This window comes from Colobus angolensis, unplaced genomic scaffold, assembly GCF_000951035.1.
Source record: "Colobus angolensis palliatus isolate OR3802 unplaced genomic scaffold, Cang.pa_1.0 Scaffold36, whole genome shotgun sequence".
NCBI lineage: Eukaryota > Metazoa > Chordata > Mammalia > Primates > Cercopithecidae > Colobus > Colobus angolensis.
The window spans coordinates 2474582-2486915 of NW_012116932.1; positions in this window are offsets into that span (position 1 = coordinate 2474582).

A 12334-nucleotide genomic window follows, 5' to 3' on the forward strand; every position below is an offset into this window, starting at 1 on the left:
AACCCGGGAGGCAGAGCTTGCAGTGAGCCAAGATCGCACCACTGCATTCCAGCCTGGGCAACAGAGCGAGACTCCACCTCCCAAAAAAAAAAAAGTCAGACACGGTAGCTCAAGACTGTAATCCCAGCACTTTGGGAGGCCGAGGCAGGCGGATCACCAGGTCAGGAGATGGAGACCACCCTAGCTAACACGGTGAAACCCCATCTCTACTAAAAATACAAAAAATTAACCGGGTGTGGTGGCGGGCGCCTGTACTCCCAAATACTTGGGAGGCTGAGGCAGGAGAATGGCGTCAACCTGGGAGGCGGAGCTTGCAGTGAACCAAGATCGCGCCACTGCATTCCAGCCTGGGTGACAGAACGAGACTCTGTCTCAAAAAAAAAAAAAAAGTGTGAATGTCATGAATTAGTAATAACTTTAATACATTAATATTTATATTTAATAATCTGTAATCATAGACTAAAAAAGCCAAGAAGGCTGCATCATTTGCCCCACAGTCTCCCAGCACATGAACTCAGCAGGCAGGAGGGTGGGTGTCATTCACCTTGCTTACCGCTGACCTCCAGCACCTAGACAGTCCCTAGCACTCAACACAAATAACTGCTCAATAACCAGAAACATCAAGTGCTTACCAGAAAAACCCCATGATGAGTGAGAGGGAGGAGTACACATGCCAAATTTAAGAACCTCTGCCTCAGGAACTCAGGGGCCACCCTGCCTGAAACATCAATAGGGGATATTTTCAAGTCATCTCAACCACTGGTTTACTCACTCCAGGTGGACCCACCACTGGCACCTTCTAGTACCACAGCTCAGCACTTCCCATTTTCCACACACAAATATAATGTGCCAAAATGTGCCAGTCCTTCTCCTAAAACCCTGCTCACAACATGGGGGACGTGGGGGTGTGGAGGCATACAATGAATTAAAGATGTCAGATAAAGCAAATTCCAAAGAGAAGTGGGGAATTTTCTAGGCTCCAAGAACAGAGGGCAAAACTAGAAAACATGATACTTACCTAGGTCACTGGAGTTCACTCTAGGACACATTGTTTTGGAAAGAAATGCCCTTCACCATTCCCGAGATTAAAGCAAATTCACTAATCTGTGTTCTTACTACACATGGGCCTGGCCTTCTCAAGTCTGGGATCCTGCTGGGACTCCATTTCTGACATCCTATTGGGAGGACACCTCACATCCATCCTCCTGGCGATGCCCAACACCCCCACGTCTGGTCTAGATCCACCCTTGCATTCCAGGTTTGTACATCCAACTGCTTCAATGACAGCATCCATGAGGATATCCCACAAGCTCCACATGGTCAAGGAGCTAAAGGGACCTCATTTTCTCCAAAACCTGTCAAAACAGGTTGACAACAGCACTACTGACTGTTCCAAGCCCCCATCAAAGGCCCAACTTACTACAGGGGATAGTGGCTACCAGACTGGATAACCCAGCTGCAGAATATTCCCAACACTGCAGAAAGTCCCCCTGGACAGCACTGCTTTGGAAATTGGTAGTAGTACACTGTAAAATAAGTAAGGTCCAAACCAGACCTCAGAAGATGGAGGGAATGGGGTTTGGAGGATGTCTGGAAGAAGAATCAAATGAACTGAACGAGGCAACAGTGACTCACAGAACCCAGGAGCTCAGGATGCCACACAACAGGAGTGTAGGTCCTATTCTATACGCAGTGTGGTTTCAGGGTAGCATAATCATGTTGCAGTCATCTATCCTAGTTTGATGGTGTACTTTTCAACTGGCTTACTAGTAGCACTGTGCGTGGAGTTTAACCACTTCTACCATTTTCTCTGGACTGGGTTTTTTTTTCCCCTCACAGGTATTCAGAGCCAATTTCCTACTGAATGAGATCATGTGTCATTTTACAAAGTCAAAGAAAAGATGTAAAAGTAAAATCCTTCAGGGCACACCTGTTAAATCAATCACCACCTTTCTAGCACAGGAGTATTAGGATCTTTGTGCAACAATCTCCACCACTGAAGACATTAGGATCCCTGAAACCCCTGCCTCACTCACTGTCATGTCTGCAGTATATGCAGCACACACATGGGGAAACCCCTCCGTTCACCATCAAATGCACGTGCAGAAAGCAGAACAGAGTCTGATTACCGAGTACATCCAGCACACACATTGGACATGGATGTTGACTGAGTCCCATTTGGTGTGCCTGAGGCAGGCAGGAAATTCCCTTGGAAACAGAATCCTTAAGAGGATAAGGAGGGGGAAGCACCCATGAGCTAGAACTCAATTCTACCCTACAGTAAGCAGCATTTCAAGGGCCACGCATGGTGGCTCACGCCTGTAATCCCAGCATGTTGGGAGGACCAGGCATGTGAATCAGTTGAGATCAGAAGTTAAAGACCAGCCTGAAAACATGGTGAAGCCTCATTTCTACTAAAAATCCCCCCCCCAAAAAAAAAAAAAAAAACCAGCTGGGCGTGGTAGCAGGCGCCTGTATTCCCAGCTACTTGGGAGGCTGAGGCATGAGAATCACTTGAACCCGGGAGGTGGAGGCTGCAGTCAGCTGAAATCATATCACTGCACTCTAGCCTGGGTGACTCTGTCTCCAAAAAAAAAAAAGCACCTGAAGACTGAGCAGCTCACCACAATCCTGAAAGATCATCCAGTTCACACCATAATTTTAACGAGCCTGGGGCACCTGGACTAAAGACACACTCCAGTTTACTGACTTCCCCCCAATCCTCCCACTTCCGTACTCACAGACTTGTGCTGAGTAGCAAAAGAAAAAATGGAAGTGAAGGCCGGGCGTGGTGGCTTACACCTGTAATCTCAGCACTTTGGGAGGCCGAGGCAGGTGGATCACCTGAGGTCAGGAGTTCGAGACCAGCCTGGCTAACATGGTGAAACCCTATCTCTAATAAAAAATACAGAAAAATCAGCCAGTCGTGGTGGAGCATGCCTTTAATCCCAGCAACTCAGGAGGCCGAGGCAGGAGAATCACTTGAACCTGGGAGACAGAGGTTGCAGTGAGCTGAGACCACACCATTCCATTCCAGCCTGGGCAATAAGAACCAAACTCCCATCTCAAAACAAAAAAAGAGGAAAAAGAAAAAATGGAAGTGAAACCAAATCAAGGCAACTTGGTTCTCCAGCGGAAACTTTTTCAAGATGAGGTTAAATTCCACTCTTGTGAATGTCTTCATGAGAAACTCCTCAGGAGGGGAGCACTGTTTTTACTGATCAGATGTCTGGGTGAAGAGGAGACCTGTCCAGTCAGCGTTCTGCATCCCTTTTCTGAGCATCCCCTCACCCTGGTGAGCACCTCCAAGGGACAGGTAGTTGCTTTCAGACTCGTTCAGGTCTCTGTCTAAACCTCTGCTGCCCTCACTGAAGAACCAGACTGAACACTAGCCCCATTCCTATGCTCCCAGTTGGAAGGTCTCTTCCCTCTCAGGCTGCCTTGCCTGGACATCTTGGAGAGCACTTCTGAGCTGTACCCTGTGCTCATTACATACCATCCAAACCATCTGAGTTCATTGAGAACAAAGCTGAATATGGTGGACTCCCACAGCTTGTGCCACAGCAGTCAGAAGCTAGCAGGCTCTGGAGACGAGTGCTCCCAAGTACTTACCAGCTCTGTGACCCTGCAACCCTGCCCAAGGGACAGCTCTCCAAGCATCAGCTTCCTCATCTGCAAACCGGGATGTACATGGTTGTTTTCTGAGGAGTTAAGGAATGCATAGAGTCTTAGAAATATTCGCTAAGACAGAACAATCAGCAGCAGTGACCTCAAGCTCAGGGTCTGGGGAGAGCAATGTGGCAGTGAAGTGACCAGGTCTGCAGCTCCCTACAGCACCATGGTTGACACAGAAACTGGACTGACAGATGTTTGGCTCCATCACTTTAGAATAGGCATGCAGTAAGTAACAGAAAAAAATTAAGGAAGATGTCAAGCATTCAGTCAGAAAATGTAGTTTTATACTTTACCGGGAAGCCTATTCATAGACAGCTATTTGCTACAAACCCTGAACTTTTCAGAGTCAACAAAGATAAGGACTGCTTTAAGGTGAACAATGGGAGTCGGGGGGTGGCAGGGGGTAATGGTGGTGGTGGTGTTCAGGAAGGTCAGGGGAAAGAGACACAGGCCAGAAAGGGTAACCAGCTCTCACGAGCGCAAAGGACATCAGTTACCAGAGCAGACAGGCCCAAAGACTGAAGATAGGCAAGCTGCAGGCAGCATGCTATGAAACTCAAAAGGGCCCAATAGAGAGACTGCTCCAACACTGGAAATTTAAAACTGCATTCCTGGGATTACAGATAGGTGAGCTATTATTTTGAAACAGATGAACATGAAGGTGGTATTATTTCCAGGCAGCTAATCTGTCAGCACAATGGTTTCCTACTGTCAAAAGGAAAACAAATGAAGAGTCTCATATACACACAACTCTAATACTTGGCAGCTTTTTATAACTGAAAAGTGCTTCAGAGCCAAGTAATTTTTAATGATTATAAATGAAAACAACCTACAGACAGACAGCACCACCTTTCACAGAACTCTTTCACGTACATGATCTTATTTCTCTTAATTACAGAATAGAAAGAGGAAATTGCTTAAGTTACAAAAATCAGGCCTGTACAGTAAGACTGCAATCCAACTGCGCAGAGAAATGGGATTAATAAAAGCCAAGACCAATGGTAAATGAATGAGAGAAAACATCCATTGGCACATACAAGTTTAATCTTCAAACTATAGAGATTAGGGAGGGGTGAAAAGAGTCTGTAATAGGTGCTATTTTTAGAAGTAATAAGAGTAAGGCCAGGCGCGGTGGCTCAAGCCTGTAATCCCAGCACTTTGGGAGGCCGAGGCGGGCGGATCGCAAGGTCAGGAGATCCAGACCATCCTGGCTAACACGATGAAACCCCGTCTCTACTAAAAAATACAAAAAACTAGCCGGGCGTGGTGGCGGGCGCCTGTAGTCCCAGCTACTCGGGAGGCTGAGGCAGGAGAATGGGGTGAACCCGGGAGGCGGAGCTTGCAGTGAGCTGAGATCCGGCCACTGCACTCCAGCCTGGGCGACAGAGCGAGACTCCGTCTCAAAAAAAAAAAAAAAAGAATAAGAGTTCTTTTCCATCCTCTGACTCAACTCTGCCCCAATTACCGAAGTATGAATTATTCAAGTTTATGGTATTGTATTTCCTATTCCTTCCACCAGACAGGGATGTGAGGAAAAAGAGAGCGGCACTGTGTACACTGCTTGCTGTAGCATGCTGATATCCCTAAACATAAGCATGTCATGGTGAAGAATGGTACTTTCCCACAGGCTTTCTTCCTCAATCTGCAGGTTCAAGTGCATGCATAAGCAAATGTCCCACAGCAGAGGGCACACATTAAGCCACGTAAGGGACCACAGCATAAATCTCGTAAGCCTATCCAAATCCAACACCACCACACAAATAATCAGGCTGGCTAGAAACCATTCAGTTACCTTCTGCAGCAAAGGCTCCATAACAACAGCAAATCATGGAGACAGTTTACAAACAGCAGCAGCTTCAGTGAAGTGTCCTAGTACCAAGACCCTCATCTGTGGCCTCTGCAACAGACCCAATTCTGGTACATTCTCAAATTCCTTATCCCCAGGAAAGAGCAGAAGCTGACAAAGTTGGGGGCACAGGAGCCCTGGGAAGGTTCACACCACTGTTAACACGTTACCTGATAACTCTGTGAAACCTCTGGAGGATTTTTACAAGGACAAACTAAAATGGGCGATCCACCCTGTTTCCGAGTTGTAAATGTCTACAAAAGAAAGATAATGTGAAAACCACCCTGGCACAGTGGCTTACCCATGTAATCCCAGCACTCTGGGAAGCAAAGAAGGCAGGAGGCTTGCTCAAGTCCAGAAGTTCAAGACCAGCCTGGGCAACATAGGGTGACCTCGTCTCTACACAAAATAAAAAATAGGCTGGGAGCGGTGCCTCACACCCGTAATCTCAGCACTCTGGGAGGCCGAAGTGAGCAGATCACTTGAGCCCAGAAGTTGGAGCCTGGGCAACATGGCGAAACCCTGTCTCCAAAAAAATACAAAAAATTAGCTGGGCATGGTGGCTCACACCTATAGTCCCAGCTACCTGGAAGGCTGGAGTAGGAGGATCACCTAAGCCAGGAGGCCGATGCTGCAGTGAGCAACTGCACTCCAGCGTGGATGACAGTGACACCTTGTCTCAAAAAGTAAAAATAAGCTAGGCATGGTGACACACATGGTAGCAAAGTGCACACATGGTAGCAAAGTCACAGCTACTCAGGAGGCTGAGGTGGGAGGATCACTTAAGCCTGGGAGGTCAAAGCTACAGTGAGCCAAGATCAAGCCACTGTACTCCAGCATGGGCAACAGAGCAAGACCCTGTCTTAAAAAATAAAAATAAAAAGTATTCAAAACCATCAAGAGACAGGATGAGGTGGCTCATGCCTGTAATCCCAGCACTTTGGGAGGCCAAGGCAGATGAACTGCTTAAGCCCAGGATTGCAGACCAGCCTGCCTGAGCAACATGGCGAAACCCTGTCTCTACAAAAAAATACCAAAATTAGCTGGGTGTGGTGGCCCATGCCTGTAGCCCCAGCTACTCAGGAGGCTGAGGTGGGAGGATTACTTGAGTATGGGGAGGCTGAGACTACAGTTAGCCGTGATCATGCCACTGCACTCCAGCCTGGGCAACGAAGTGAGACTCTATCTCCAAAACAAACAAACAGAAAAAAACAAAAAAACCATCAATAGCCTTTTAACCAACATCGTAATAAATTTTTCTTCCTCAGAGTAAAATCAGAAATTAATTCTGGTACCTGGTCTTTAGAGTTCAATATTTATGCCCATGTGCATTTTTGTGGAGAGAGGATCCAAAGCATTTGTAGCATACTCAAGGAGACCTCCAGCCTCCTCTTAAGGAGTGATGATGTTGAGAGAAGCAAGGCCAGTCCCATTCTTAGCCACTAGACTCAATTATTTTGAGCCTCCTAAAGGACCGAATATTTCCAACAGTAAGAACTGTAGGAAAACAATTATTACAGTAGAACACTTGTTTTTGATTATGGAAATCTGAGGCGGCTTTTTGTAATGCTTAAGGAATGCCAAGCAGCAGACTACAAGAACTTGAGTATGGAAACAGCTTAGTAAATAGCAAAATTACAACTGTAGCTTTTGCAGGCATGGAAGATAGATGAATTCAGTCTCCTGAAGTAACAAGTTACTACTCATAATAATATACCATATAAATTATGTAAGTTACCATATAAATAACAAGTTGTTATTTACATAACTTGTTATTTATATGGGAGAGAGACCTAATACGACAAATACAATTTCAATCTTGTAAGCATTTATTGAAACTTTATATCTACCTGGTCTCTTATCCAAGATTTTCCTGAACACTTCCTCAACTGTCTAAGCTGGTCTCACTCCTGTGCTCACTTCAGGGCTGTTTTCCCTCCAAACTGCATCCTTCAGCCCACCCAAGTGACTCCTGAGATTTGGCTTGACTTCTCCCAGAGCTCCTTCTATGCCTAACACAGGTAAGATTAACAGTGTATTTCATCTTCTATGAAAATATTTGGGATACACACATCCTTAACTATCTTCAGCCTACCCTTTGAGAGTAACTTAATTCTGAACTATTTTCCACTAATTCTGGTTTACAAACTAGTATGCCAATCAAAATTTCTTGCTTCAAGTTCGGGGGTACATTTTACTTTCAGTATAGGACTGTGGGCCAGGCTCATGCCTGTAATCTCAATACTTTGGGAGGCCAAGGCGGATGGATCACCTGAGGTCAGGAGTTTGAGACCAGCCTGGCCAACGGGGTGAAACCCTGCCTCTACTAAAAATACAAAAACTAGCCGGGCATGGTGGTATGTGCTTGTAATCCCAGCTACTTGGGAGGCTGAGACAGGAGAATCACTTGACCCAGGAGGTGGAGGTTGCAGTGAGCTGAGACTGCACCACTGCACTCCAGCCTGGGCGACAGGGCGAGATTCCATCAAAAGAAAAGAAAGGAGACGGGAGGGGAGGGGAGGGGAGGGGAGCGGAGTGGAGGGGGAAGGGAAGGGAAGGGAAGGGAAGGGAAGGGAAGGGAAGGGAAGGGAAGGGAGGCAGAAAAGACAAGACGGACTCTGTCCGTTGGACAAAGCATCCCATCTAGCATGCCTCATATCAACAAGCAAGATGCCGCTGGAGCAACTACTTGGGTTAAGGGAGTGGAGGGCAGAGACCAGCTACAGGCGCCATGCTTGAGGCAGGCCAGTTAAGCATTCCCATTCTGCACATGGTCAGAGATGGGCAATGACCCAACCCAGAATCCACTGCCATCAGAGAGCACTACTGGGGAAGACTCGCTCTTGACCTTGAGGTCAGAACATTACCGACAGAGAAGAAGTTCTGAAGTCATTGTGAAGCCCCTAGATTCAACTACTTCTAAGCCTCATGTTGCATCAGGCAACAAATCCCCTTTTGCTTCAGCTAACTTTGTTATTTACACCAGAGAGAGACCTAACTAATACAACCATTTCCTAACAGTCAACTGAATAAAGTTAGGAGAACAACATCTGAGAATAATCGACAAGTAGCTTACCACACATGTACACAAATGACACTCTACATACTTCTTGTTTCACCTGTGGCAAACTACTAGACCTTCACCACTCCATGCTTTTTCAACTTCCCTCACACCGCCCCCTACAAAGCTCCTAAAATACAGTGGGAAGAAAAGAAACTACAGATCCATGCATTTCACCTGCTACTAGAAAGTGTATCCAGAACAGTCATCATTGGGCAAATGAAGAAACTGATCGCAAAATGGCACAAAAAAAAAAAAAAAATCAAGGTACTCACAATTGCCAAACCAATGTAATTCACACTCCTCTGACATGACCCCCCCAAAAGAAACACACTTTATCATGTACACAACACCTAAGATCAAAGCAAAGGTTTTATGAAATATCTTTGAAAATTGGGACACCCCTTGACATTTCCCTTTTCTCCCCTATACACCAACTGCAACCCACTAGATTTGTTTCATGACCCATGGGTTAAAAAACACACAACGAAGGCTGGGCACAGTGGCTCATGCCTGTAATCCCAGCACTTCGGGAGGCCGAGGCGGGCAGATCACAAGGTCAGGAGATTGAGACTATCCTGGCTAACACAGCGAAACCCCATCTCTACTAAAAAATACAAAACAAAGGCCAGGCACGGTGGCTCACACCTGTAATCCCGGCACTTTGGGAGGCCGAGGTGGGTGGATCTTGAGGTCAGGAGATCAAGACCATCTTGGCTAACACGGTGAAACCCCATCTCTACTAAAAATAAAAAAAATTAGCCAGGCGTGGTGGCAGGCGCCTGTAGTCCCAGCTACTCGGAAGGCTGAGGCAGGAGAATGGCGTGAACCCGGAAGGCAGAGCTTGCAGTGAGCGGAGATCGCACCACTGTACTCCAGCCTGGGCGACAGAGCGAGACTCCATCTCAAAAACAAAACAAAACAAAATAACAACAACAACAACAAAAATTAGCCAGGCATGGTGGTGGGGGCCTGTAGTCTCTGCTACCTGGGAGGCTGAGGCAGGAGAATGGCAGGAACCCGGGAGGCGGAGCTTGCAGTGAGTGGAGATTGCACCATTGCACTCTAGCCTGGGGGCAACAAAGCAAAACTCCGTCTCAAAATAAATAAATAAATAAATAAATACAAAAAATTAGCCGGGTGTGGTGGTGGGCACCTGTAATCCCAGCTACTTGGGAAGCGAAGCTGAGGCAGAAGAATGGCATGGACCTGGGAGGCGGAGCTCGCAGTGAGCTGAAATTGCACCACTGCACTCCAGCCTGGGCAATGGAGTGGTCTCAAAAACAAACAAACAAATATACACACAAAGAATTATTTTATTCCAATTAATTGGGAGGCTAAGGCAGGAGGATCACTTCAACCCAGAAGTTCAAGTCTGGCCAGCTGAGCAACACAGCAAGACCCCATCTCTTAAAAAAAAAAAAAAGAACTGCTTTCTCTTAAAATCCAGATTCTGGTCAATTTTCTCTGGAACCCAAACCTATCTGCCCTACATATATAAAAAACTGAGGCTAGAGTGGATAGGCAACGGGTCCAAGGACACAGACAGATGTTCCCTGCTGAATGTGCCCCAGCAGCCCAGTATGGCCCAGACTGGCACCCACCACTGGGCTGACAGGTTCCACCTCCATGTAGTTTTTTTTGTTTCAACTCTCATGATAATGATCTCCTCCCACAAAATGTATGTATCCTCGAACAGCATGTAAAATTTTCAAGTATGAAGTCCCCAAATTTTTCTCACCCTCTTCCCTTTTCTTTACACAAAAGAAAACCTCAAAGGCTAATCCACCCATAGACATGTATATGTTACTGCCTGAGAAAAAACAACTGGGGACATTAGCAACACACAAGGACATGAGAATTACTAATTCACGTTTCTGAAAATTGTGTAATACCAAGCCCAACACCTCTCCCCTGGTGACAGTGTACCAGTGTCTCTTGACATAAGAGCAGCTAGGAACAAATAAAGAGTTTCAGCCTTGAGTGGGGACCAAGACAAGGAAAGGTGACCACACAAAGTAGGAAGGGCCTGGACAGCATTTCTCACACTTTTTCAGGCAGAGAACAAAACCAGCACTCCTTAGCCTCCATCCTTCTGGAGAGTCCCAGGCATCTTTATACAACTAGACATGAGGCCCAGGTCAGAACCCACATGGTCCCCCTTTTGTCATTGTGCAGGCACACTGATCCCATTTTACAGAAGAGAACACTGTGGCTTACACGGAGATGATGTTAACTCCCCTGAGGTCAAGGCCAGAAGGGGGCGGGGCTGGGACTGCACCCGACAGTGAACTCCATGGTGTTCTCTCTCCTTTCCCACTCTGGTACACAGCTCCACCCAAACCCAATCAACACTGTCTGCCACAGCCCAAGGTCCCAGAAACTTCCAGCTGGGCAGAACAGGCTAACACATGCCTGGGGCAGCGGGGGTGGGAAGGCAGAGGGAGGGAGGGAGGGAAGGAATCACACAACAGTCTACACCCAAGACAAATGAAAAATAGAACAAATGTCAAATTTATTCACATTCTCTTAATCTGAAGTTAATGCTTAGATTATGTGACCAACCTCTAAAGAAAATATATCTTTCAATTGCATTTTACACAAACAAAAAGCAACAACTTTTGTGGAACCGGATCCCAATGACTCCTAGTAAGTAACTGGAATTAACTGGTTCTTCTGGTCAAAAGGCCCAAAGTCAATCAGCAGTAGCCAGGCTCCCAGTCAGGACCTCCACACATCCAGCTGCCAGGATTACTCTACCAAACTTTTCCAGGGAGACCTTACACCTTCCTGGGGACCAGAATTCTTTCACCAAGCCCACATGCCAATATAATTAGAATCAGGGCCAATGGAGGCCAGAAAGATAAAAATGTTCCTGTGTTCTGGAAAAACTTTGGCCCACCAGTGCCTTCTGGCTCTCTGAACATGTCTTTGTGTTCAGATAACCAGGTTTTCATAAGATGGGTAAGTTACATTTTAGGCTTGAGGATACACTGAGCCAGCTTCCCCTGCTGGATCATTTCCCCAAACTCTGCAGCAAACATCCCAGGGTGGATGCCCCCAAAGCTGCTGCACCTCCACTAATCCCATTATCACTGTTCTTAATCTCATTATAAGATAAAAACAAACACAATCCCACTTTTAAGCACCTCTTCCACTGGTCTCCACTCAGAGCTCACTTGGAAGAGGTGGCACCTCTAGAAGGCACCTGGTAGGCCGTAGTATCACCCAGTACCATGTCCTGGATCAGCTGGTGCACCTCCTGGCTGTCAGCAGCTCTACTCTGACCCCTGGCTTCCTCTTCCTACTTCTATTCTTCACCTTGGGCAAGGACAGCAGTAGCTAACCGTGAGAGGGCACAGCATTGCTGCCAAGACCTGTGCTGTGTGCCCTCTGAGGCACTGTCTCACTTTACTCTCATCTGAAAGATGGGCCAGTGAAGCTCTGGGAAGGCTGAGTGACAGACTGAAGGTCACACAGCAGGTTAACAGGGCCAAGAGTCTAGCCGAGGCCTGAATGTGCCATACTGGTGTTATCAGTCTTTGGAGCAAGGCAGCAAAAATGAGATAGGACTGGAAGCCAAGAGGCTAATCAAGCCTCCAAGGTCACCCTCCCTAGAGCATTTCAGTAAGACTGGACTGGGCTCATACTGCTGGGTCAGGAGACTTGATTTCAGGAAACAAAGTCCAACTCTGGGCAGGAGAGAGTAGAAAAGCCAAAGAGTAAGAGTTTAGAGACACTTCGGCCGGGCG